The sequence below is a fragment of the Oryza sativa genome, chromosome 8 (assembly GCF_034140825.1).
Source record: "Oryza sativa Japonica Group chromosome 8, ASM3414082v1".
NCBI classification, from domain to species: domain Eukaryota; kingdom Viridiplantae; phylum Streptophyta; class Magnoliopsida; order Poales; family Poaceae; genus Oryza; species Oryza sativa.
The window spans coordinates 12,008,779-12,031,403 of record NC_089042.1 but is presented as its reverse complement, the minus strand read 5'-3'; the positions used below and the strand labels follow the sequence as shown (position 1 = coordinate 12,031,403).

Below are 22,625 nucleotides of genomic sequence, written 5' to 3'. Positions count from 1 at the left end.
TATTCTGACCAAAGAGTAAAAAAACTATTTATAGTTTCCTCATGTTTTTGCAAAACATAATTTAAATAAGTGGATTGAAACCAAATTGACCAAATCTATACTTGTTGTCATTGACCACGACAGTAAACTGCAAACCATGGGTTAGCACGACTCACACAATTGGCCTTACCCAGTACCCACTGACTCATGGTGCCCCTGTGGGTGAAGTCATGGTTAGTAGTTTCAGATGCGTAATAAGCATTAAAGCAGACAAACCGAAGTGCTATGGCATAAGATGTGCAAGCGGCAAACAGGATAAACTGAAATGAACTCTCTCTCCCAATTAACAAATTTAGAGTTGTATCCCTTTTAAGTTAGCTGAAATTTTTATATTTTGGTCCTTTTTGAAAACTTATTTTACAAATGGACCCCTGGAAAAACTTAAACCGGAAATGGTCCTTTTTTAGGGCCCAGAGTAGCTGCGCCGTCCTCCAACATGGCGGCGCCAGCCACAATGGCGCCGCGGCCGTGCCACCGTGGCACCAGGGCCTACATGGGCTTGCTGACTCGGCAGAGCGGGGCGCCAGCCACACTGGCGCCGCCCCTCATACCACGGCGCCAGCATGGCAGGCGCGCCCCTCCTCTGCGGGCCCCACCAACTTTCTCCCCCCCCAAATTTTCGCCAAGTCTCTTCTGCCTCCGGGCAACGGCTGGCGCCCCCCCCAGCCATCCTAGCGCCGCCACCCTCCCCCACCCGAGGACCTTTTGCCTCCGGGCCGCGGCTGGCGCCGTCCTCACGGACCACGGCGCCAGGGTGGCTAGCGCCGCCCTCCTCCTCCCCCCCGGAAACCCTTCTGCTTCACGGCACTGGCTGGCGCCGCGCTCCTCAACCGTGGCGCCAGGGTGGCTGGCGCCGCCCTTTGCCTCCCTGCAAATTGAAGATCCATATTGCACAAATGTACCAATTCACAGTTTGCAATTCAAATTACAATTCACAGTTTCATACAGACTAAAACAAGTTCCAATTGCACAAATCACAACTCCAAAAGTCCATCACATAGTGCATCACATATTCCACACATCAAACAATGCCAAAAGTCCATCACATATTCCACACATCAAACAATGCCAAAAATCCATCACATAGTCCTCACATAGTCCATCACATTTTATATCACATAGTGCATCACATATGTCATACTACCAACAAATAGATTAACTTCATACAAATCACTTCTTCCGTTGGCGCCAAATAGCTTGCGAGCCCGGAGTGTACCTACATTTAAAAATCCAATGTTTAAAACATTTAAAAAACAAAATGAGGGAAATCAAATAACATTTGAGAATGGTAAGCTCATTTTACCTCTTTTTCGCTGCCCGAGTGGATCGCAAGTTGTATTGGGTGGGTTGCGTCCTCTGAGGCGCGTCGGGAAGCTGCGACATGTCTATCTCCTCAGCGTTTGGTGCGACATAGTCCTCATCCTCCTCCTCGTCATCATCGTCGTCGCTAGGTGGAGCCAACGCCTTCCCCTTTCCCCTCCCTTGCGGAATGCGTGACGACGACGAGCCACCAACTTCTTCATGCTCTTCTATCCTGATGGAGTGTCGAGCGGTACTTGGACGCGCGGATTGAGGTAGTGGTGGTGGTAGTCTCCGCGGTTGGTACACGTCGTCCAATGCAACCGACCTGCAACCTAATCTTGCTGCAAGTTTTCGGCACCTTTGACGAACTTTCTGCATTTCACTTAAAAAAGAAGTTTGTTAGGCATAACTCAAGTAATGCAAAGTGCTAAATAAATTTTACCTCTAAAACATTGCGGAGTGTGTTCTCCGTGTCCTTACCACCCCTCGGAGCTTGGAGGGTATGCCCCATTTCATTCACACTCCTGAGGAGCTCTCTCGATTGAAAGCGTGAGAAGATATATATTAGGGTCTGGGATGCAAATGGAAATAACTTTGACAAATGCAAGAAAACTTACGACTATGTCTCTAAGTGGGGCGTGCTCCATTTGATATCCAACTCTAGTCCGGACATCATAGGGATTCCGCCCCTCATCGGAGTCGCGGTCATCCTCTATGTCGGCTTCCGTCCAAGTAAGGCGGAGGAACAGTCTATATGTCCTATGCAGCCAACGAAGGTACTCTGAGAAAACATGATTTTGGTGTATTGTCTCGATGTACCTGTCGTTCCTTCCGGCTGTCCTCCATTCATCAATGTATCTGTTATACTCTAGCCCCCAGTCTTTCACCTTCTTTGTTCTCACCCTGTCGTACATAGACAAGTGGAAGGTGATGAAAGAATAGTGAGCATCGACAAGGGTTAAATGGTACAAAGTTGAACATTGACAATGAAAGCAAACAAAGATAAGAAATATTTACTGGTGTAATTCAACTCCAGTTGAGATGTCCTCAACCGGCCAGTCTTGTTTCTTCCCGAACTGTCGCATGACACGGTGCGGAAGGTGGTACTCAACTGCCCAGAAACAAATCAATGGGCACTGGTACATGAAGTAGTCAGAGTCTCGATTGCACATTGAGTTCAGGGTCAGGCTTGAAGCCTCATTTGTGTGGTATGGTAACCACTCAATCTGCAAAAGTTGAAGAGATGTCGTTGGTTAGTATCTCAATTAAAGAAGTAAATGTCAAACTAGAAGTGATATTGGAAGTACTTACATGTTGAGGCTGTAAGCAGTCCATCTCATTGACATAATGCTTGTATGCCACATCCCGGTGAGCATGTGCAGTGGCAGTACTCTCAAACAAGTAGGCCACTATCTTCTCCATGTCTGGCTCATTGTAGAGCCAAGGAGTGAAGCTTTGCCTCCACTTAGGCCTTCCAACCGGTAGTTTTAACCACATCCACAGCTGAATCAATAGCACACAACCACTCATGTTGGATGATGGTGCCTGACGACAACAGGCCTCACAGAGCTGTCTATATGTCCACGCCAACACTGCTAAGCCCCAACTGAAACGGCCCAGATCAGTTAGGTTGGTGACCAAAGGAATCTATATGGCCGAAGCAATGTCACCCCCAACATCAGGAAACAGAACCCCTCCCAACAAGTGCAAGATGTATGCACGGGCATAGCACTCAACACGCCATGGCTCAGCGTCGTCGTCAAGATGTGAGAAGTTCTGGCTCAGCCAAGACAGGGGTATTCCATTCCGCTTCTTCTTGCCCCCATGCCCCTGCTCAATGTTGAGTGGAATGCCAAACAGCTGCTCCACTTGTGCACGCCATCCAGGATTCTCTGTCCTACCCGTCACCGCATGCCCTTGTAATGGGAGGGCCAAGATCATAGCCACATCTTGTAGAGTGATGGTCATCTCACCACTGGGGAGGTGGAAGCTGTGTGTCTCAGGCCTCCATCTGTCCACAAGTGCTGTCAACGCAGGAGCGTTGAACACTGGCATTCCTCTGCTCACGACCAAGGCCACCCTGAGCAACCCGGCCGCCTTTAGGTACGGGATGTACCTATCGTCGAACACTAGGGGGGGCATGAGCTCTAACTCGGAGCGGTTAAAGTACCTGCATTAGCAATTGTAAATCAATTAGTTAATATAATGTCAAACACACGCTACCGATACTTAGGTACAAGTGAATCAATGCCGATTCATACCCTCCCTGCCTCGATCGCAGCCCCACGATGACGGGTCTCGTAGTACTCCTCCAAGGCTGGGTAAGTCGGCGGTTGTCCCTCCTCGGCCATCTTACATGAAAAAGTAATAAATTCACCGTTAGTTACCAACATGACATAACATGAAAGAAAATGAATGCGAGAATCCAAAATAAATAAATAGACATTAAATAGACAAGAATAAAACATGCATTGACTTAAGTAGGAAAACAAAATATTTACCTCCCTAACACTTCTATTTTTTTTGGACTTCTTCTTTTTTGGACGCTTAGGACACTTAGGTTTCTTGTGACCCTCCTGGTCACACAACGAGCATCTATTTTGCACCAGCGCAGCATCAAGTTGAACACATGAAGGTGGTTTTCTTCTAGAACCACCAAGACCCGAGTCCATTTCGTTCTTGAATCGCTTCGATCTCCTCTTCCCTCTTGTTTTAATCTTCAAATTTGGGTCAGCAATAAATTCTTCACCATTGTACGGTGGCCACTGTGTGGGGTCGAGGTATGGCTCAAAGCGACTTGCCCATGTGTTCACAACGGCTCTTGAAGAGAACTAATACGGCATTCGGTTGGGAGATTCCTCATCAATTGCATGAATCAGATACACGTGGATGAGATGTGAGCAAGGCATATGGTAGAGCAATGGCCTTTGGCAAGAACATGAGTTCCCCTCACCTTCAACTTTGAAGACTCTTGCGCCGATTCTAACACCACCACGCGTTATACCACCCCTCTCTGTGACCTCGTATGTCTTTTTCTGCTTATCGAAACACCTTGAAGTGTGTTTGTTCGCCTTACTTTTTTGCATCTTCATCTTACTAGTGACCTTGGTGGACCAACGCTCCCTTAACTGGACTTGCTTCACTGCTTCATCATGTCTGTTCACAAAGTAATCATTGCACTTCATGAAGGTAAATGATACTATGGCCGTCATTGGAAGCTTACGAACACCAACTAGCACGCTATTGAATTGTTCGGCCATGTTGGTTGTCATGTAACCCCACCGTCGGCCATTTCTATCGTATGCACGAGACCACTTATCTTTATCCAACAACTCATCTTCAAGCCATTTACGAGGACCTTCGGGAATACGCTGTCTTAGTGCCTCAACATCCCTCTCAAATATCCACTTCTTGTCAATCTGACATATCCTTAGGAGCTCTTTTGTCTGATGCTTGTCCGCACCGGCCTTGTGGAAATTAGCACTGAAGTGCCTCATGCACTATCGGTGGTAAACCGGTGGCAATCCTGGAACAGGAGTCCTCATGGTATTCATTATACCAACATGTCGATCTGAGATAATACAAACCTCCCTGTGCGGCCCAACTACAACCCGTCGGACAAGATCGATAAACCAGCACCAGTCTCATGAATTCTCTTTCTCTACCAAGGCAAAAGCTAAAGGTACAAGTTGGTCCTCCGCATCAGCTGATAATGCAGTCATCAAGGCACCACCGTATTTCCCAGCTAGGAAGGTTGCATCTATAGCTAGTACTGGCCTGCAATGCTTAAAAGCCTCAATGGAAGGACCAAAGCACCAGAATGCACGCATAAAAATTTTCTTGGTCACTCCATCAATGTTGACAATCCTATCAGGATGAGTATCGATGTGGTAGACCATACTGGGATTTCTCTGCTTAATGGCTTGTAGCAAAGTGGGCAAACGGACGTACACTTCACCCCATTCACCGTAAATGAGCTTCATAGCCTCCTCTCGTGCCCTCCAAGCCTTGCCATACTTAACCCTATACTGGAAAACTTCAAATATATACAAAGCTAACGTAGAAGCAGAGAGTGTAGGTTGTAGTTTTATGGCATTGCATAACCTATTTGCTATGAACTTGGATGTCAGCTGCCGGTGGCTCCCTGAACCTTTGGCAGTAGCACAACTATGTGCCTTACCAACCTGTGATATCCTCCACGTTCCACTAGACCTCTTAGTTGCATGGACCTTCCATTTGCACCGTGGGTTTTCACATTTAACAGTGTACCTCCTATTTGCGGCAGAATTGACAACTCGGTATGGACGATGGTGCACGATGGCGTACTCCTGGAGTCATAGCTTCAATGCGACCATGGATGGGAACTCTAAACCCTTTCTGAGACCATCCATCTGGAATGGTTCTGGCAATTGATCTAGGTTGATGCCGCCATCTAGTATTGCACCATGGGCATGTGTTAGGTCCCTAAACTCAGGAATGTCCGGCTTCCTCCCAAACACCTTCTCAAACGCACGACATTTCTCTAATGCTAACTTGTCATTGTTAGTTAGTGGAGGGAATGGACGGTCATCATCAGAGTCTTTAGCAAATTCAACATCATATTGCTCAACACTTGCCTCCTCGTCAACCTCCTCTCTATTGACTTCTACTGAGACAGAATCGTGACCACCTGTTAACAACTAAATTTGCACCACCACTCAATTCGACATCAAAGTAATCATCTGGATTCACATATTGGCCTGCTACTTGCGTCGGGTATTCAGGGTTGCCTCCGTACAACGACCAATGCACACTCTCCGACAAATGTTCACTTAGATCAAGCCCCTCTTGTACTAACTCCCTTTTCATCTTTCTCGCTGCATCCATATCATCACTACCGCAATGTCTCTTTGATGGTCCTGCCTCCCCTAATTCATTTCCAAACAAAGGTCTCTTCTTCTCTCCTTCCTCCTCCAAGTCTTCTCGTACCAACTCAGTCTTACTTGCACCCCTTTCACGACGAGAAGAATATGTCACAAAATTCTTCTCAACGTAATGATAAGAAGGAGATTTGTTTAGATCCAAATTTTCTACGGTACGTACCAACTTTGATGTAAACACCTCTAGAGATCTAAACTGAGACTCTTTTACCAAATCAAAGTAAACTTCCCATTCCAACTGACCTATCACATTTAATATATACTTATGCCCTTGACCAACATCGTATCTCCCATAAAAACGAATCTCCACATTATCCTCGGTCCATCCAAGAACTTCTTTCACTCGTGACCTTAGTTCATCTAGAGTTGGGTGGGTAGGAAACAAAATGGTCTTCAATGACATATCCTCAAACTCAACATGTGCACCAACATAAGGTTCCACCACTCTACCACCGTAGTAAACACGAACAAGTCTATCCATCTACACCAAAAAATCAAATGTAACTTTGCAACAAAAATTAAATCTTTCTTCCTAAACGTAGTCCAAACCGACATATTATAACCAATGCATAACTTAAATTGTCCCAAAGCTACTACTCCAAAAAAATATTTAATCCACCTACAACTATCAACAAGTTTACTAGTGCATTACACATCAAAATATTACAAATACTCCGTCAAACAACCCAACCAAAATTTCTATAATGCAACCAAAATTTTCTCCCCTTCATATAATTAATGGTTAAAAGTTTAACCTATAGGCTATAGCATCAAGTCCATCAAATTAAAATTACTTTCATGCCTCAACCATAATTTTTCATCCATCCATCCAACTAAACCATCCAAAAATTAACATTACCACATATATGGTTCAAAAATTCATGACACCAATGAGTACATTGCAAACATGTAGCACTACAACAAGCCAATCCCAAGAACAAATTCTAAAAATCACAAATTTGGGCAAAAAAGGGGTTCTAGGGTTACCCTCCGATCTACAAATTCAACCAATAAAAACGAAAAAAATAGGGGGATGGAGGAGTCTACCTTTCTCTTCGATTTCCACAAAAAATTCCCGCGAAAAACAGCTTCAAATTGAGTGGATTAGAGATGGAGAGGTGAGGGGGAGAGAGAGGGAGAGAACTGCTGCTGCTGCTCGGGCTGGGAGAGGGGCGAAACTGAGTGGGAGAGGAGAAAGGGAGTGGGGCTCGCGCGGCTTTATGGGTGAGGCCCACACAGGACGAGTGCGCCAGCCTGGCTGGCGCCGTGATAGAAGGGGCGGCGCCAGTGTGGCTGGCGCCCTCCTTTACCACGTCACACCATCCACGTACGCCCTATTGCCACGGTGGCACGAGCGCGGCACCAGCAACAGTGTTGCTGGCGCCGCCATGTTGGGGGACGGCGCCAGCCATTCTGGCGTCCTAAAAAAGACCATTTCCGGTTTAAGTTTTTCCAGGGGTCCATTTGTAAAATAAGTTTTCAAAAAGAACCAAAATGTAAAAAAATCAGTTTAAGTTAGTTTCATTTGTTTCCCTATCTTTTAGGAGGGAAAAAAAAGCTGAATTAAGAGATGTTTGCGTGTAATTTCCCCTGAAACATAAGTTGTTCATTCAACTTAGGTCGAAATTTACTCAATGTACTAATGACTAGCCTCCATCAAAGATCAATATCATCAGTGGAAAGTTCTGCACTACACTAGAGTGAAAGGCAAGCACCGTGTTCATATGGGGTCTGTTGGCATATTTCAACTAAATCGAATTTTTGAATGCTGCAGTGTTACAAGAGGCTAGAACGCAAAAGTATCCAGTCCTCCAAGTTTGATGCTACGCCATTATTGGTGACTGACATGAATCCATCGCCACTCAGTTTGAAGAAAATTGCAAAGTAGTTTCCAAGATACTGGGGGCTTTTATGACTTTTTTGGCATTACTACTTATTCATGTATGAGTGTATGACGGCATTGCAGTTTTGGATTTACACTGCCTAATTAGTTGTATTCGTTATCCTTGGATTATTTATCTGACAACACAAATCACTTCAGTTCCTCTCCTGCCAATGAGGAGTGTATATGTTTTTACAATGAAAGTATTGTGGGGCATCATCAAGGTATTGTAAATCCAGTAACAGATGCTATGCTCAACAATTGTTTTGAATTGTAATTTTTGATGAAGCTAATGATCAAAAGACGCTTAAAATTTTCTCCATGATGCTCAAGAGACTGCAGATGGTTGTTTTTGTACAGAACTTAAATTTTGCGATAACCTTTTTTCCATCGACAATATTTCAAATTTAATTTTTGCAATCATATCTCTGACCAAGTAGGACAAGCTCTTCAAGATATTTCAATCTAAATAACAATAATGATTTTGCTGCTATGTCTCTTATAGCTTTTGCTGCCATGCCACTAGCTCCATGTCTTTTGCTCTTGATCTCCCTCTATCACTGATCACTCCAACTAATTTGTATTTGCTTCTCGATATTTTTAGAGATGTAAGAATGCCAAGATTGAAAGGGCTGTTGTCTGCAAGGTGCTCGAAATCACCAACTCTAGATTATGAACGTGTGAAAGTGATTGAGTGGTTCTGAAAATTTTTCCTTGCTTTGCTAGAAGCCTAGAAGATTGAAAGTGGTACTGTTTGCAAACTGCTCAAAATCACTTTATCCTTGCTTTGCTTGTAACTAAACTTTTGTATTATCATTTTACAGCAGAACCATCTGCGTGAACTGCCCAACCAATGTCATATTGCCATGGACGTGCTATTTGTATAATTATGACATTTATAGGTGAGATTATCTCTTCAGATGTAAAAAATTCATCTCTTTGACTCTTTTGGTGTTGTTGCATCTGGATCTTCTGGTACAATGACAAATTTATTTCTGAGCACGAATATTTTTGTTTGTTCAGAGTTGTTACATCGGCATGAAAGCGTTATTTTTCCTTTATGCAGTTGTCCAGTGTCATTCATGGGAAAGCTTATATCTGCTCAAGGGTCCTGATTCTAATATCATCAGCGGATTTATCAGGGTTGCTGGCCTAACCTAGCACCTTAGGGCCATGACACTCTAATATTGTTGATGTAAACACCTATTTATCATACATCTTATAGTTAATCTAAATCGATGTTTCAATTTACCTATATCGGCCATATCTTTTCTAGGGTTTCATTGGTATTAGTTAAATTGATTCATTGTTCTATATTAGCCAAGGTATTCACCACCCTGAAAATTAGTCAAAAACTTGATTGTCTAGATATTATATTTCTTTTCATACTTAGTGTTACATCAGTTAAGTTTGATCTACTAAGTCGTGCTTAGAATCATAATCTCTAGCCTGCTTCATGATTGCCAGTAAGGATTTTATCGAGGATTCAGCCGATGAGTTATCTCAATGTTGCATCGACTTATAAAGATTACATACAAGTTGGATTTAGCCGATCTCAACAAAGGTTTCACTATTTACCTAATCGTTTGGATTTTACGATATTGGTCCTCCAGGCGATGTATGCTTTAACCTCCAGATCATCATTTGTTCTATTATATCATTATTGGTCGATTGGTTTCTACTGGATTATATTATTGTTATTTATCATCAACAGCCGATTGTCTTTATATTATTATTTACTCAGGTATCAGAATATACATTGGATATATAAGCCGATTGCTCAAACCCTATCGATATCGGCTGGAACCATTCCATCGGCTTGTCAGTCGATTGGCTATTTGATCTGTTGTTTACATATCTTGTCAGTTGCAGAATCAAAATGACTAGCACACCCGCATCTCAACAATATTTTGGACCTGCACTAGAGCTAAGCAGATCTCCCAACTTGTTATGTTCGTCAACTTAGTTCGAGCCAACACAAATCCGGCACCATCGGCGAGCGCGGATTTTTCGTCAACATGGCGATACAGTCAGCAAAAACAAATAAAAACCAGTGGGGCCCACTTGTGAGCGCTGCTTTTTCTCTCTCCCCCTTCTTTGCATCTCTCGGCGTTCCTCCCATGTCAGCGTGCGGCTCGGCCTCCTCCTATGCTGGCAACGTCCTCGCCTCTCCTCGGGGTGTTGTTGGTCGTCGTCAACACGGGCGGCCAATGCTTGACCTGGCCAAGTTAGAGAGGTTGTTGCGGCATGGGAAGGCCGTCACGGAGTTGTGCACTGGCAAGGACGGCGCGCCAATGCCCTTGTCTTGGATTTGAGACCACCGCCGCCGCCGCTTTAGGATTATTCTTCCGCTGACCATGCACCGTCATCACCCTAGGCTTTTCTGGCCGACTACGTTCCGCCTCAAGCGTCACGGGGGACTAGTCTCCGCTGTCGCTGCCTCCTCCTCCTCCTCCTCCCTACTCGGTTCAAGGGTAGAGACAGAGATCGAGGTGAAAAGAGGTAGAAGAGAAGAGGTGAGAATATATGAAGCACTAACAAGTAGACCCATTATTTTTAAAATATTTTTTGCTACGTTGGAAATGCTACGTCAGCCAACCTACCCAAAACTGCCCAAAATAGTGCTGCGGAGGGGGAGGGTAATTCATTCGGTTTTAGGAGTTTGAGGTGTCGAATGTCCGGTATTACAGTTCAGGAGGGTAAATCATACAACCACAATAGTTTAGAGGGGTAATTCGTACTTTTTCCTTTAAAAATGAAAAAAGGAACCTAGGCTAATCCGTATTCCTTCGAACTCCTTGAATGCGAGAAACTCATATAGTGCCATATAGCCTTTAATCTCACCATGCTATCTCTCAATTAGGACGAAACAAAATTGTAGAACATCTTGTCATCAGAACCATAATGCTTATACACCATGTTATCATTAATCACAAAAACTCAATTGGGACCTAAATGATAGCAATGTAGCAAGATGAGGCGAAAACTGAGTATGGAAAGGATAGGCCCGTACTCTAGAGGACACAAAGAATTTTCTCCTGAAAGTATCTATCGTCCGAGTTGTTCGCATGACACATGTCGTACTTGTTTCAAATGTTAAATTGCCTAATTTTGTGTTTTGTGTGTCTAATCAAATGTAGTTGACCATGAAAACATGGGTATTAACTAAAAGTTGAGAACCACCATATCATTTGACGTGGTAATGCGCTTCCAAAATGTTGCCTAAATTCAGTTTATTGTGTACTCTTTATAACATATCGTATCTCTTAATTCTCATTTATTTGTTACTTTTTTAAAAAAAATTGTAAACATTTGTCACCACACATATTTAATACAAAAAATTCCATTTTGTCCCTACAATTAATAATTCACTCCCACTCAACCTTGTTGATTATTTCTATAGACGTCCTTAACACTAGCAAGCTAAATGATCATACCGAAGGTAAAATTATTATGTCCAATAAAAATTAAATTGTTATGGCCAATAAAAAGTGTTAAAAGTAAATATAATCAGAGCTAATCTTAATAACTACTAACTTTTGTTGGCCACCAAAATTTTTCGTTTGTCAATCCGTTTTGTACGTGCATTTGTGTCGTCAATGTCCGATTTTTCCAATCGGAGACAAAAAAAACACTTACCAAAATTGTCCCGGGTAATAATCTAATCTCATAACAAGATAATCCTGACAATAATCTAATCTCATGAAGCACCTACCAAACTTAGACTTTGATAGTTCCATACAACCCATAAGGCAGAAACAAGAGCCAAATTTCACCCACATAAAATCGGTGAAGGATCCATGGGAGAACTCCAATCCACTCCAATAAAATTAGCGTTGTGTTGATGTGAAAACACGAGGCCTGAGAGATCTGCTTAACTTTAGTGCAGGTCCAAAACTCGCCTTCAGGTGTGCTAGCATGCCAGTTGATTTGATCATGCAATCAACAAGAGCAAAGACAAAGAAACCGCGGTTAAATCCATAAACGATAGCCTATCGGCTAAGTGCTGATGACATATCATTTTATCTTTGAGCCGATGTCATATATGCATCGATCGGCAATCATTAAAAAGTAAGAAATAACTAAATCTACTAGATCGGCTATAGATATTAACGATATATAATCCTTATGTCGATATATACTTAAATCAAGTGATTAGGATAGATCGGTTGCCATGCCGAGACAGTATAAATCACTTAGATCGAAATATATATTAACAACGAGACTATATATGTTCATAGCATAGCCGATCAGATGGATCTAGCATGTATCGGCTAATACTCCGATACTACTCTATGTAAAGATATTAAAGCAAGTAAAATATACCAAACAAAGAGCCTAATATACTTAAATGCCACCAGATCTTAATATAAAGGGTAGATTTAACATGTCAATGAAGCATACGAGATAAATATGGTTAAATCAAGTAAGATCGGCTAAAACCCCGATACTACCCTAATCGGCAACCAAGAAGCAGGCTAGAGATTGAGATTCTAATCACGACTCATAAGATCAAACTCAACTGATGCAGCTATAAGTATGAAAAAAAGGACAATATCTAGACAATCAAGATGTGTTTCATAGAGTGGTGGATATCATATATAATCTAAGCCAACGTTGCTATCTAACCTAATCGACTGCCTTCTACTGACAGATGTTAGCCGATTATAGGTTAGATGTCGATATTGTCAGAGATTATATAAGATATATGATAACTCGACGAATTACATAAACAATATTAGAGTATCATAACGATGGAAGCACTAATCTCGATAACGTAAGCCGCCATAACAAGTTTTACCTCTTGTTGAAGATCGAAACCGATGCAGCTCAACCCGAAAGCAAGAACTCGTCGAAACAAAACAAAAGTTAAAAGAGTGGCGATGCGCCGAGATTGTATTGAACGTGTGTTTTTTGATTACACAGGGCTCGAGGTCTATTTATACCCGAGAATTACAAAACTTGTCCATATCGGACACGACTCTTATCTCTAACAAACTGTAAGATATCATAAGTCTTTGCGGCAGACTTTTGCCCAAATATATCTCTAAGGAAATCACATAAAATATCCTAATTAATAGATACAATTGCCTTCTCAGGACTCTATCCATGTGTGGCAATCATCACGAAGCACATTAACTCAACCCGATGATGTATACCGAGTCGTATTGTCGGAATCGGCTATATCGGCTTACCCAGTCTGACTCGGACTCAGCCAATCCTGATCGTAGCCAATTTAGACTCCAGCCGATTCTTACTTTGTTCCCGAATCAATCTTCTTCTTTGATTTCGCTTCGATCTATTTTTCATCTTCGATACTGATATTACTAAATTTGGTCGTCAACACATGCCCCCAAGTCCGGAATATTTGGTAATGTTTCGGATTTGCCATATATCAACTCCGAGTGAAATTCACACCTTGTCGTTTTCCGACCGTTATTCCAATGCTTTAAATACTAACCGTTGCCCCCTAAAAAATCTTCACTCCGTTACTTCCGTTTTTACCGCCTAAGCCAACTTTGTCCTTTCTCTCTCCGGCGATTTCTCCGACGCACAAGGCGATCCCCAAGCGACTCCATCTCCGGCCAGATCTCCGCCCGCGGCGATGTCGTCCTCCGCCAGCCCGTCTGCCGCGCCGTCGGCCGAGTACGCTGAGGTAAGTTCTCATCGGCTAGATCTCTTTTCCTCGCAACAGATTGATTTTCCAACTCCTCATCTGGTTTTCCTCCTCTCGGTTCTTTTGGATTTGTAGCATCTCTCCAACCTAGTTGCAATTCCCAGCCTGTCGCACGAAAATTACTACTTCCTTGGCCCAGTCGGCAACCCTGACCCTACCGAGTTCATCATTGGCGAAACCAATAGGATTCCCTTCAGATTGGCCAACCCAGATCTAGGTCACTGGAAAAATACCTTCAAATCTTGGCCATCTCTCGAGAAAACTCCACCCGAGAAAAGTTGGATTACATGGTACAAGCGCGTATCGGCTAGCTAGAAAGTTCACTGGGACGAGATTGGAATCGGCCAAGCACTTGCCCTTACCATAGCCAATTCAGCTAAAGATGAACCTCTGATGGCCGCCGCCACTTATTTTTGGTCCAACATCATCAATGCCTTTTTGTTCAACCAAGGGCCGATGACTCCAACACTGATTGACATCACCATGATCATTGGATTAGATGTAACCTCATTGGCTAACCCTATGAGCATGAACACCAAGAATCAATTTGATTTCAAGACCAAAAGCATAGGAGGTTGGTCTAGCTATGTAGCGGCATATATGGGCAAAGGGCCTGTCAATTCTCGGGAACATGTAGCTTTCTTGCTAATGTGGCTAGAAAAGTTCCTCTTCTGTGGATCCAGTTGTGGTCCTACAACCAATTGGCAATTTGTAGCCGAAGCCCTAGAATCAAAGAAACAATTTCCTCTAGGCAAAATCCTCCTCGGCTATCTATACCAAATGTTGAATAATGCATCGGCCAAGATAGCTGTCGGCTCAGTAGTTGGAGCAGGTGGACCATGGTGTCTGCTGCAGACTTGGCTAAATCTGATGGTCATGAAAGTTGTCAATCGGCCATCTGTAACAGAAGCCGAATTCCCAAGACTAGAGCCGATTGTAGAAGATGATGGAGAAGAGCGCACTCATCGCAGATGCATGTCATATAGAGAATATGCATCCACACCAGCCGATGCTGGAGCAAAATTATTGGTTGAACTGCTCAAGGACCGGTTCTGCAGTTTCTATGAGGGCTTTCAAAAAGATGCTTGAGTTTGGTTTCCTTATGAAGATTCAGCAAACCTTGAGCTCCCATCGGACTTTAGATTTGAAGACATCAATCATGAAAGATACCAAAAGTCCAGGGAAGTTTTCTCAGCTGCAATCAGCCCATGCATCCTTCCTGTTGGCATCCATCAGGGAAGAAACATCCAAGTTTCTTATGAATTCTATCACCCGATGAGCTTAGCCAGACAACTTGGAATGGGCCAACTCCCAATCGGCTTATTCTTTGCTGACAAGATCCAGTGCTGAGGGGAAATTTCATCAACCTTGATGACGGATCGGCTGCTCAATCTCCAAGGACCTCCTCTGGGCATCATTGAAAATATAGAGATGGCAAAGTTCAGGAGCAAAAACTTTGACAGATGGTGGGGTGAATGGAAATTGCATCTATTCCATCAATCGGCTTCTATGTACATGACAGATCTCTTTCCAGATGTTATCCCTCAGGTATGTCTTCATTTAATTAACTCCGTTTAAATAATTGCTTAGCCGATTCATAACTTAATTAATTTTCTTTTCTGACTTGCAGACCACAGAGTTCTCCCCTCCTCACCAGACCAATAGTGGCAGGGACATAGAGTATGCACCAGGCCTTATTCCAAATGGAGGTGGGCCATCTCCTCCTGTCATCGGCTATCATGCCCCCCAGACTTCAACTCTTCTCCAAGGGCTCATCAGAGAACCAGCCGATGCCAGTAAAAAGAGAAGAACCAGGTCATCGGCTATGGATACATCGTCTCCTACTCCAAAGAAGAAGGCCAAATTAAAGAAGCCTAAACCAACCGATGATCTGCCTGCCCTAGATCCATCCATTGAACAAGCTCTGGATGAAGAAGAAATCGGCGAGGATGTTGATCAAGCCGCAGATGAAATAAGCGATACTGAAAGAACTCCATCGGCTTCACCTAAGCAAACTCCTCCGACCCCCTCTGCTCCAGCTCACTTCTCTAGGGTGAATATCTTTCCTTGATTCTCTTTTATAACTATTTATCCTCAGCCGATTGCTCACTAATCTCATCCTTGCAGAAAAAGAGAATTGCTGTGAAGAAGAAATCGGCATCAACAACTCTAAAACTGGCTCCACCAGTAAGATATCTTTAATGCTTTCACTAGTTGATCTCAGCCAATTTTGTCTAACATTTGTCTCTTTTACAACCTCCTCCTCCTCCTCCCTCTTCTCCTGCACAACCATCGTCGAGTGACCAAACTCCATCGGCTATAGGGAGCCATCATGTTGAGGAAGAAGAACAACCAACTGCTCCTGCTATCCCAGTAAGTTTCCTTTTGATACAAGAATTTAGATCGGCTATGTCTATTTAGCTCTAACTCTCTTTAAATCATTATTGCAGGTCTTAGCTAATCTTTTCTCTTTTGACATTAGAGATTATCTTGATGAGACAGAAGAAGATACCACAAGCAAAGCTTTAGCCCCCTTATCCGATGATGTGAGGAAAATTCTCAAAGATATCTCTCATCGGCTAGAGGCATCATCGTTAGATAGCTTAGTGGTTGATTGCGGATCAATTAGGACTCGGCTACATGAGGTTCAAGCTCTGATCCCAGATGAACTAGCCGATGTCCTTACTCCTGCCGTCTATCTTGAGCAGCATCAATTCAAGCTGGAGAAAGCCAAGCTGAGACTAGCTGAATGTTGGGAGCGCAAAGATATCGAGGCCACAATCCAAGCCAATCGGCAGCTTGTTCATGAAGAGAAGGCCAAGCTTGATTAGCTATCTGAGGGCCTGATCAAATCTAATATTGATCGGCTCGAAGCTCGCAAGATTGAGCTTTTGGCACAACTTCAAGAATGCAACGCCGAGTTGGACATGGAACATAAAAAGCTAGCCAATCTCCCAAAGTTTGTCGAAGAGCAGAAGGCAAGACTAAAATCGGCTATCAAGAATGTTGTTGATCTGACCAAGTCTTTAAAAGTCATCCTTAGAACCGATGCTCAAGATACCCAAGCCATTGAAGAAGTACAACAAATCAGGCAAAGAGCTATTTCGGCTATCCAGCAATATTTGTCTCAGTGATATCTTGTATAATAGGTCTTAGGAATTTTTGTAATCGGCTAACAAAACTTTGACTCTTCATTGAAATTATCTTAATAACTTTCATGCCGATTCAACATAACTCCATATTTTGCTCAAAAATTTGCAATTTTTCATATATGTGCCCCCCTAATTTTACAATGTCAAAAGCATTGATAAAATTATAGCTTGAACTAAGGGCGACATAACAATATCGACCATTGTACATCGGCAAACGACAACCGATTACAATATGAAAACAATTAAGGGCGATATAACAATATTGGCCATCTCAAGGCGATGCAAACACATCGGCTATCATGTATCGGCAACATCAGCCAATCATGCGTTAACCCAAACACTTGGGTAATATTTCTTCAAGTACTTGCCATTTAGTGCTCGTCCATAGACTTCTCCATCGAGTCCTTGTAGCATGTATGCTCCCTTAGACACAACCTTATAGATTTGGAACGGTCCTTCCCAATTCGGTGACCACTTACCGAATTTATTATCCCGAGTCCCAATTGGCAAAATCAACTTCCATACAAGCTCACCCTCCGAATTATTGTAATGCCGAGCAACTCGTTCCTTATCCTTGTTACCTTTGCAAGGGCTCGCAACCGCGATTGAACCAGGTCTTCCCTCTCATCGGCCATAAGGTTATAATACTCATTGGCTGTCAAATCATCTTGCAATTCCGTTCTTCTCAAGCCGATTCTAACTTCCTATGGTAAAACAGCCTCATGCCCATAAACAAGCTTATAAGGAGGGACTTGAATCGATCCATGACAAGCCATCCGATAAGACCATAACGCTTCGGCTAAACGAGCATGTCATTGCCGAGGATAATCAGAAATCTTTCTTTTAATCAATTTGATCAAACTCTTGTTAGATGCCTCGGCCTGCCCATTAGCTTGTGCATAATATGGTGAAGAATTCAACAATTTGATACCCATGCTATCGGCAAACTGAACAAACTCATCAGATACAAAAATTGAATCTTGATCGGCTGTAATGGTTTGAGGAATACCAAATCGATAGATTATATGCTCTTGAACAAACTGTATAGCATCCCTAGAATCAACCTTCTTCAAAGGAATCGCCTCTACCCACTTGGTAAAATAATCGGTCGCCACCAATATAAACTTATGCCCTTTACTCGATGGTGGATTAATCATGCCGATCATATCAATTCCCCAACCTCTAAATGGCCATGGCTTAATGATAGGACTCATAGCCGACGCCGGTGCTCTCTGAAACGCCCCAAACTTCTGACAATCTTGACACCCCTTGTAATATTTGAAACAATCCTCCAGCATTGTTAGCCAAAAATATCCCGCACGTCGAAGCAACCACTTCATCTTATGAGCCGATTGATGAGTGCCGCAAATCCCTTCATGAACCTCGCCGATTGCAACCTTAGCCTGATCGGTATTCAAACATTTAAGCAACACCCCATCATACGTCCGGTAATAGAGTTCATCATCCAATAAAGTATACTTCAACGCCTTATATCTCAATTTCCGAGAAGCCGATTGAGATGGATTCTGTAAATATTGATGTACATCATATCTCCAATCATCGGCTGTTATTGCAGCAACTTCAACCTTAACATCTTTGATCATCGGCTTATACCCTAATGCCCCTTGGGCTAAATCATTAGCTTCAATATTTTGCTCTCGAGATACATGCTTCAAAGTAACCAGCCGAAATTCCTTGATTAGTTCTTGGCACTTCTCATTATAAACCATTAATGTATCATTCTTGCACTCATATTCTCCCGCCAATTGACTGATTACTAGCAAAGAATCCCCCCATAATTTCGATAGCATCGGCTTCAACTTCCTTGAGTAACTGCAACCCTTTGAGAACTGCCTCATATTCAGCTTGATTATTGGTCGCATAAGGTTTAATTGTGTAAGCAAACTCAAAACATGCCCCCCGAGGGGAAATTATCACTAAGCCGATACCACAACCATGAGTACATACTGATCCGTCAAAGAATAAAGTCCATGGCACAATCTCAACTGAGCCAATTGAATCATCACGATGATCGACAATAAAATCGGCTATAGCTTGCCCCTTGACTGCCTTTAGTGACTCATACCGAAGATCGAATTCTGTTAAGGAAAATATCCACTTTCCAACCCTTCCTTTCAAAATTGGAGGCGATAACATGTACTTAACAACACCGGCTTTGTATATGATAGTGCATTCGTTGGACAATAGATAATGCCTTAACCTTGTACAGGAAAAATACAGGCACAAGCACAACTTCTCCAAAGGGGAATATCTGGTTTCTGCATCCAAGAGTCGAGAACTTAAGTAAAATACAACCCTTTCCTTTCCTTCCAACTCCTGAATCAGGACCGAGCCGATCGACTTCTCACCAGCCGATAGATATAATCTGAAAGGTACCCCTTTCTGTGGAGGAATCAACACTGGGGGAGAGCTAAGATATTCCTTAATATTATCCAATGCTTTCTGTTGCTCTACCCCCCAAGTAAACTTTTGATCGTCTTTCAATCTTAATAATGGTGTAAAAGGCTCTAACCTTTCGAACAAATTAGAAATAAACCTTTAACAAAATTTATCTTGTCGATCATCTCCTGCAACTCCGTCTTGTTCTATGGAGGCTGAATCTTTTTGATTGCATTAACACTTCTTTGAGTTATCTCAATCCCCCTCTCATGAACAAGAAATCCCAAAAACTGGCCAGACGATACACCGAAAGCACACTTTGTTGGGTTCATTTTCAAGCCATATTTCCTGGTTCTCTCAAAAACCTTCCTCAAATCGGCTATGTGGTCCTCTATTTCTTTAGATTTAACAACCACATCATCAATATAGACTTCAACCAACCAGCCGATCAGATCATGATATATATAATTCATGGCTCTTTGATATGTAGCCCCAGCACTTTTCAAACCAAAAGTCATTACAACCCACTCAAATAAGCCGATTGCACCAGGACACCTAAAAGTTGTCTTATGAATATCTTCTTTGGCCATAAAGATCTGATTGTACCCTGCATTACCATCCATAAAACTTAAAACCTTGTGTCCTGAGGCAGCATCAACTAACTGATCGGCTACTGGCATTGGATACTCATCTTTTGGGGTAGCTTTATTCAAATCCCTGAAATCAATGCACACCCGGACCTTGTCGTTTTTCTTAATAACAGGAACTATACTAGAAACCCACTCAGCATATCGGCAAGGACGAATAAAACAAGCATCATATAAACGTTTAATCTCAGCCTTGACAGGTTCGAGCATATCGGCTTTGCATCTTCTCGGAGGCTGCTGGTGCGGTCTAACCCCTGGTTTGATAGGTAGCCGATGTTCAACAATTGATTGGCTGAGTCCTGGCATCTCACAATATACAAAAGCAAAGCAATCTTTGAATCTTTTAAAAGCTCTATCAACTTGGTTCTAAATTCTGGAGATAAGTTTTTACTGATAAATGTCGGCCCTGGTCGATCGCCTGGACCTATATCAATTTCCTCCAAATCATCGGCCGACATGAAACCCTGTCCTTGTTTGTCATCGAGATCATCTACTGTGTCCTTGGTGTAGACGTTTGAACCCTCCACGACACCCTCAAAAAAATTGATTAAAAAAATGTCCATCCCAAACTTTTCCAGATAAGCAATCAAGACCATCCATCTCCCAAAGAGCTAAATCGTCACTGGCAACATTAACTGACCTGTCAGCTGGCACAATTTCAATCTTGTCGCCTTGCCACTGAATCAAGCATTGATGCATGGTTGAAGGAATACAACAATTGGCATGAATCTAATCCCTTCCAAGCAACAAGCTGTATGTCACACCCTAAAAATCCCTAAATGTATAAATTTTTGTTTAATTGGAATTATTAGAAATGATTTTAAAAGCCTAGAAGAAAAGATCTAATTTTAAATAATAAATTCCAATACAAAAATGGGCTAGATAAAATTTTATTAAATACTTCATTTGATTCTATAGTTCCTAGATTTTTCTGGGATTTATTTGAGCCAAGGAAGTATTTTTAATAAATGGAATTGCATTTCATGAATAATTTAAATAGAAAAAGGTTTTAAAATCCCTCTTTTGGCTTTGGGCCGAAAGTCGGCCCAAAACCCCTCTCTCTCTCTCTTCGGCCTGCAAGCGCGCCCGGCCCAAGTCAGCTCGCCGAGCCGAGCCGCCGCTCTCCCTCCTCTCTCCCGCTGACAGGTGGGGCCCACCTGTCAGGGCCGTCGTCTACCTCGCGCCGCCGCAGCCGTGCCCTAGCCGCGCAAGCCGCCGCCGCCTCCTTCCAAAATTCGATCACGCCTTCCCCGATCCCCTCTTCCTTTTCTCTTTTGGAATCTCTTGCTAATTTTGTTTGGAAATCGGTGGATTCGAGTTCGATTCGGATTCGTTTTCTCTCCTCTAACCCTAAACTTTCCATCTCGCCGCCGGCCACCGTGGGCCTTCATCGCCGCCCCCTAGCCCCTATAAAAGGACTCCCGGGACCTCCTCTATCCGCCACCACCCTCGCTTTAGCTCGCCATCGCCCGTAGCACCCTAGCCACTAGAGCCCGTGCGCCGCCGCCGTCGAGGGGAGTTCAGCCGTGGGCCGCCGCCGCTACGGTCGTCGTCATCGCTCGGGAAGGCCGCCGTTGGGATCGCCAAGTCGTCGTCCTCGTCCCGCCCTCCATTTCCGCCGAAGATCGCCGGAGCACCGCCGTCGTCGTCGACGCAAACGCCGCCGCCACTTCGACCTCGCAGCCGTCACCGTTCGTTGCCGTCCGCCGTTGTCTGAGCCTTCGGTGAGTTCGCCGCATCGCCCTCTACGCGTAGGTGCCCTCCATTTGCGCCGCCGCGCCGTCGTTCGCCGGCGAGCGTGAGCCGCCGCCGGTGATGACGTCATCGCCGATGTCAGCGCCGCGTCACCCGTAGACCCGCGGTAGACTGATTCAATCTTGGCCGTTCGTTTTGGATTAGATTCAATCTCGGCCGTCCGTTCCGTAGACCGTCTCCGTGCACCCGGTCCACCATAAATCCGAGCCCGCTGACGCAATAAATCCTTTTTCCTTCTCAAAAATAATTCTTTATTGCGTCATAATTCAATTAAAATCTATATAAATGATTTAATCTGATTTAATCTTTAAAAATTCATAACTAATTCATCTTAGCTCGGATTTAGTTGGTCAAGTCTCTAAATTTTTCTAAAATTGAGAGCTACATGTTAAAAATATCCATATGTACTGTTCTTGATTGTTTATGTGCTGTTTTGGTGATTTTGCTCTTTTATCCTTAGATTCCGACGTTCCCGGAGAGTCCGAATTTGCAGGAGAAGACTTTGAAGAGTTTCAAGGCCAGCAAGGCAAGTCACACAGATTCCAAACAACCCTTTGAGCATGTTGATCCCGTTTAAAGCTTTTTTTTTCTATTCAACTATTGCATTTATTTTTGAATGTCATTGGGTGGGAATAACCCATTGCCTTGTTATAGCCTTTTTGTTATTGATTACCTATTCTTTATCGTTTGGTTAATATTTGGATTAGCTAGAACATTATATGGTTTTAGCTAAAGTGCTTAGGATGCTTAGCCATGCTTAGAGACATTAGCTCATATAAATGGGATAACTTATGATTCACTATTATTTAATGATGGCTTAATGATAGCTCATGATGGTTAATCATGATAGGA

The 22,625-nt window shown here is 43.2% G+C and overlaps 1 pseudogene; it reads left to right on the top strand.

Annotated features, from left to right (window-relative positions):
- Nucleotides 1–13,747: 13,747 nt before the first annotated feature.
- LOC136351376 (uncharacterized) lies at nt 13,748–16,650 on the top strand (annotated as a pseudogene).
- The last annotated feature ends 5,975 nt before the right edge of the window (nt 16,651–22,625 follow it).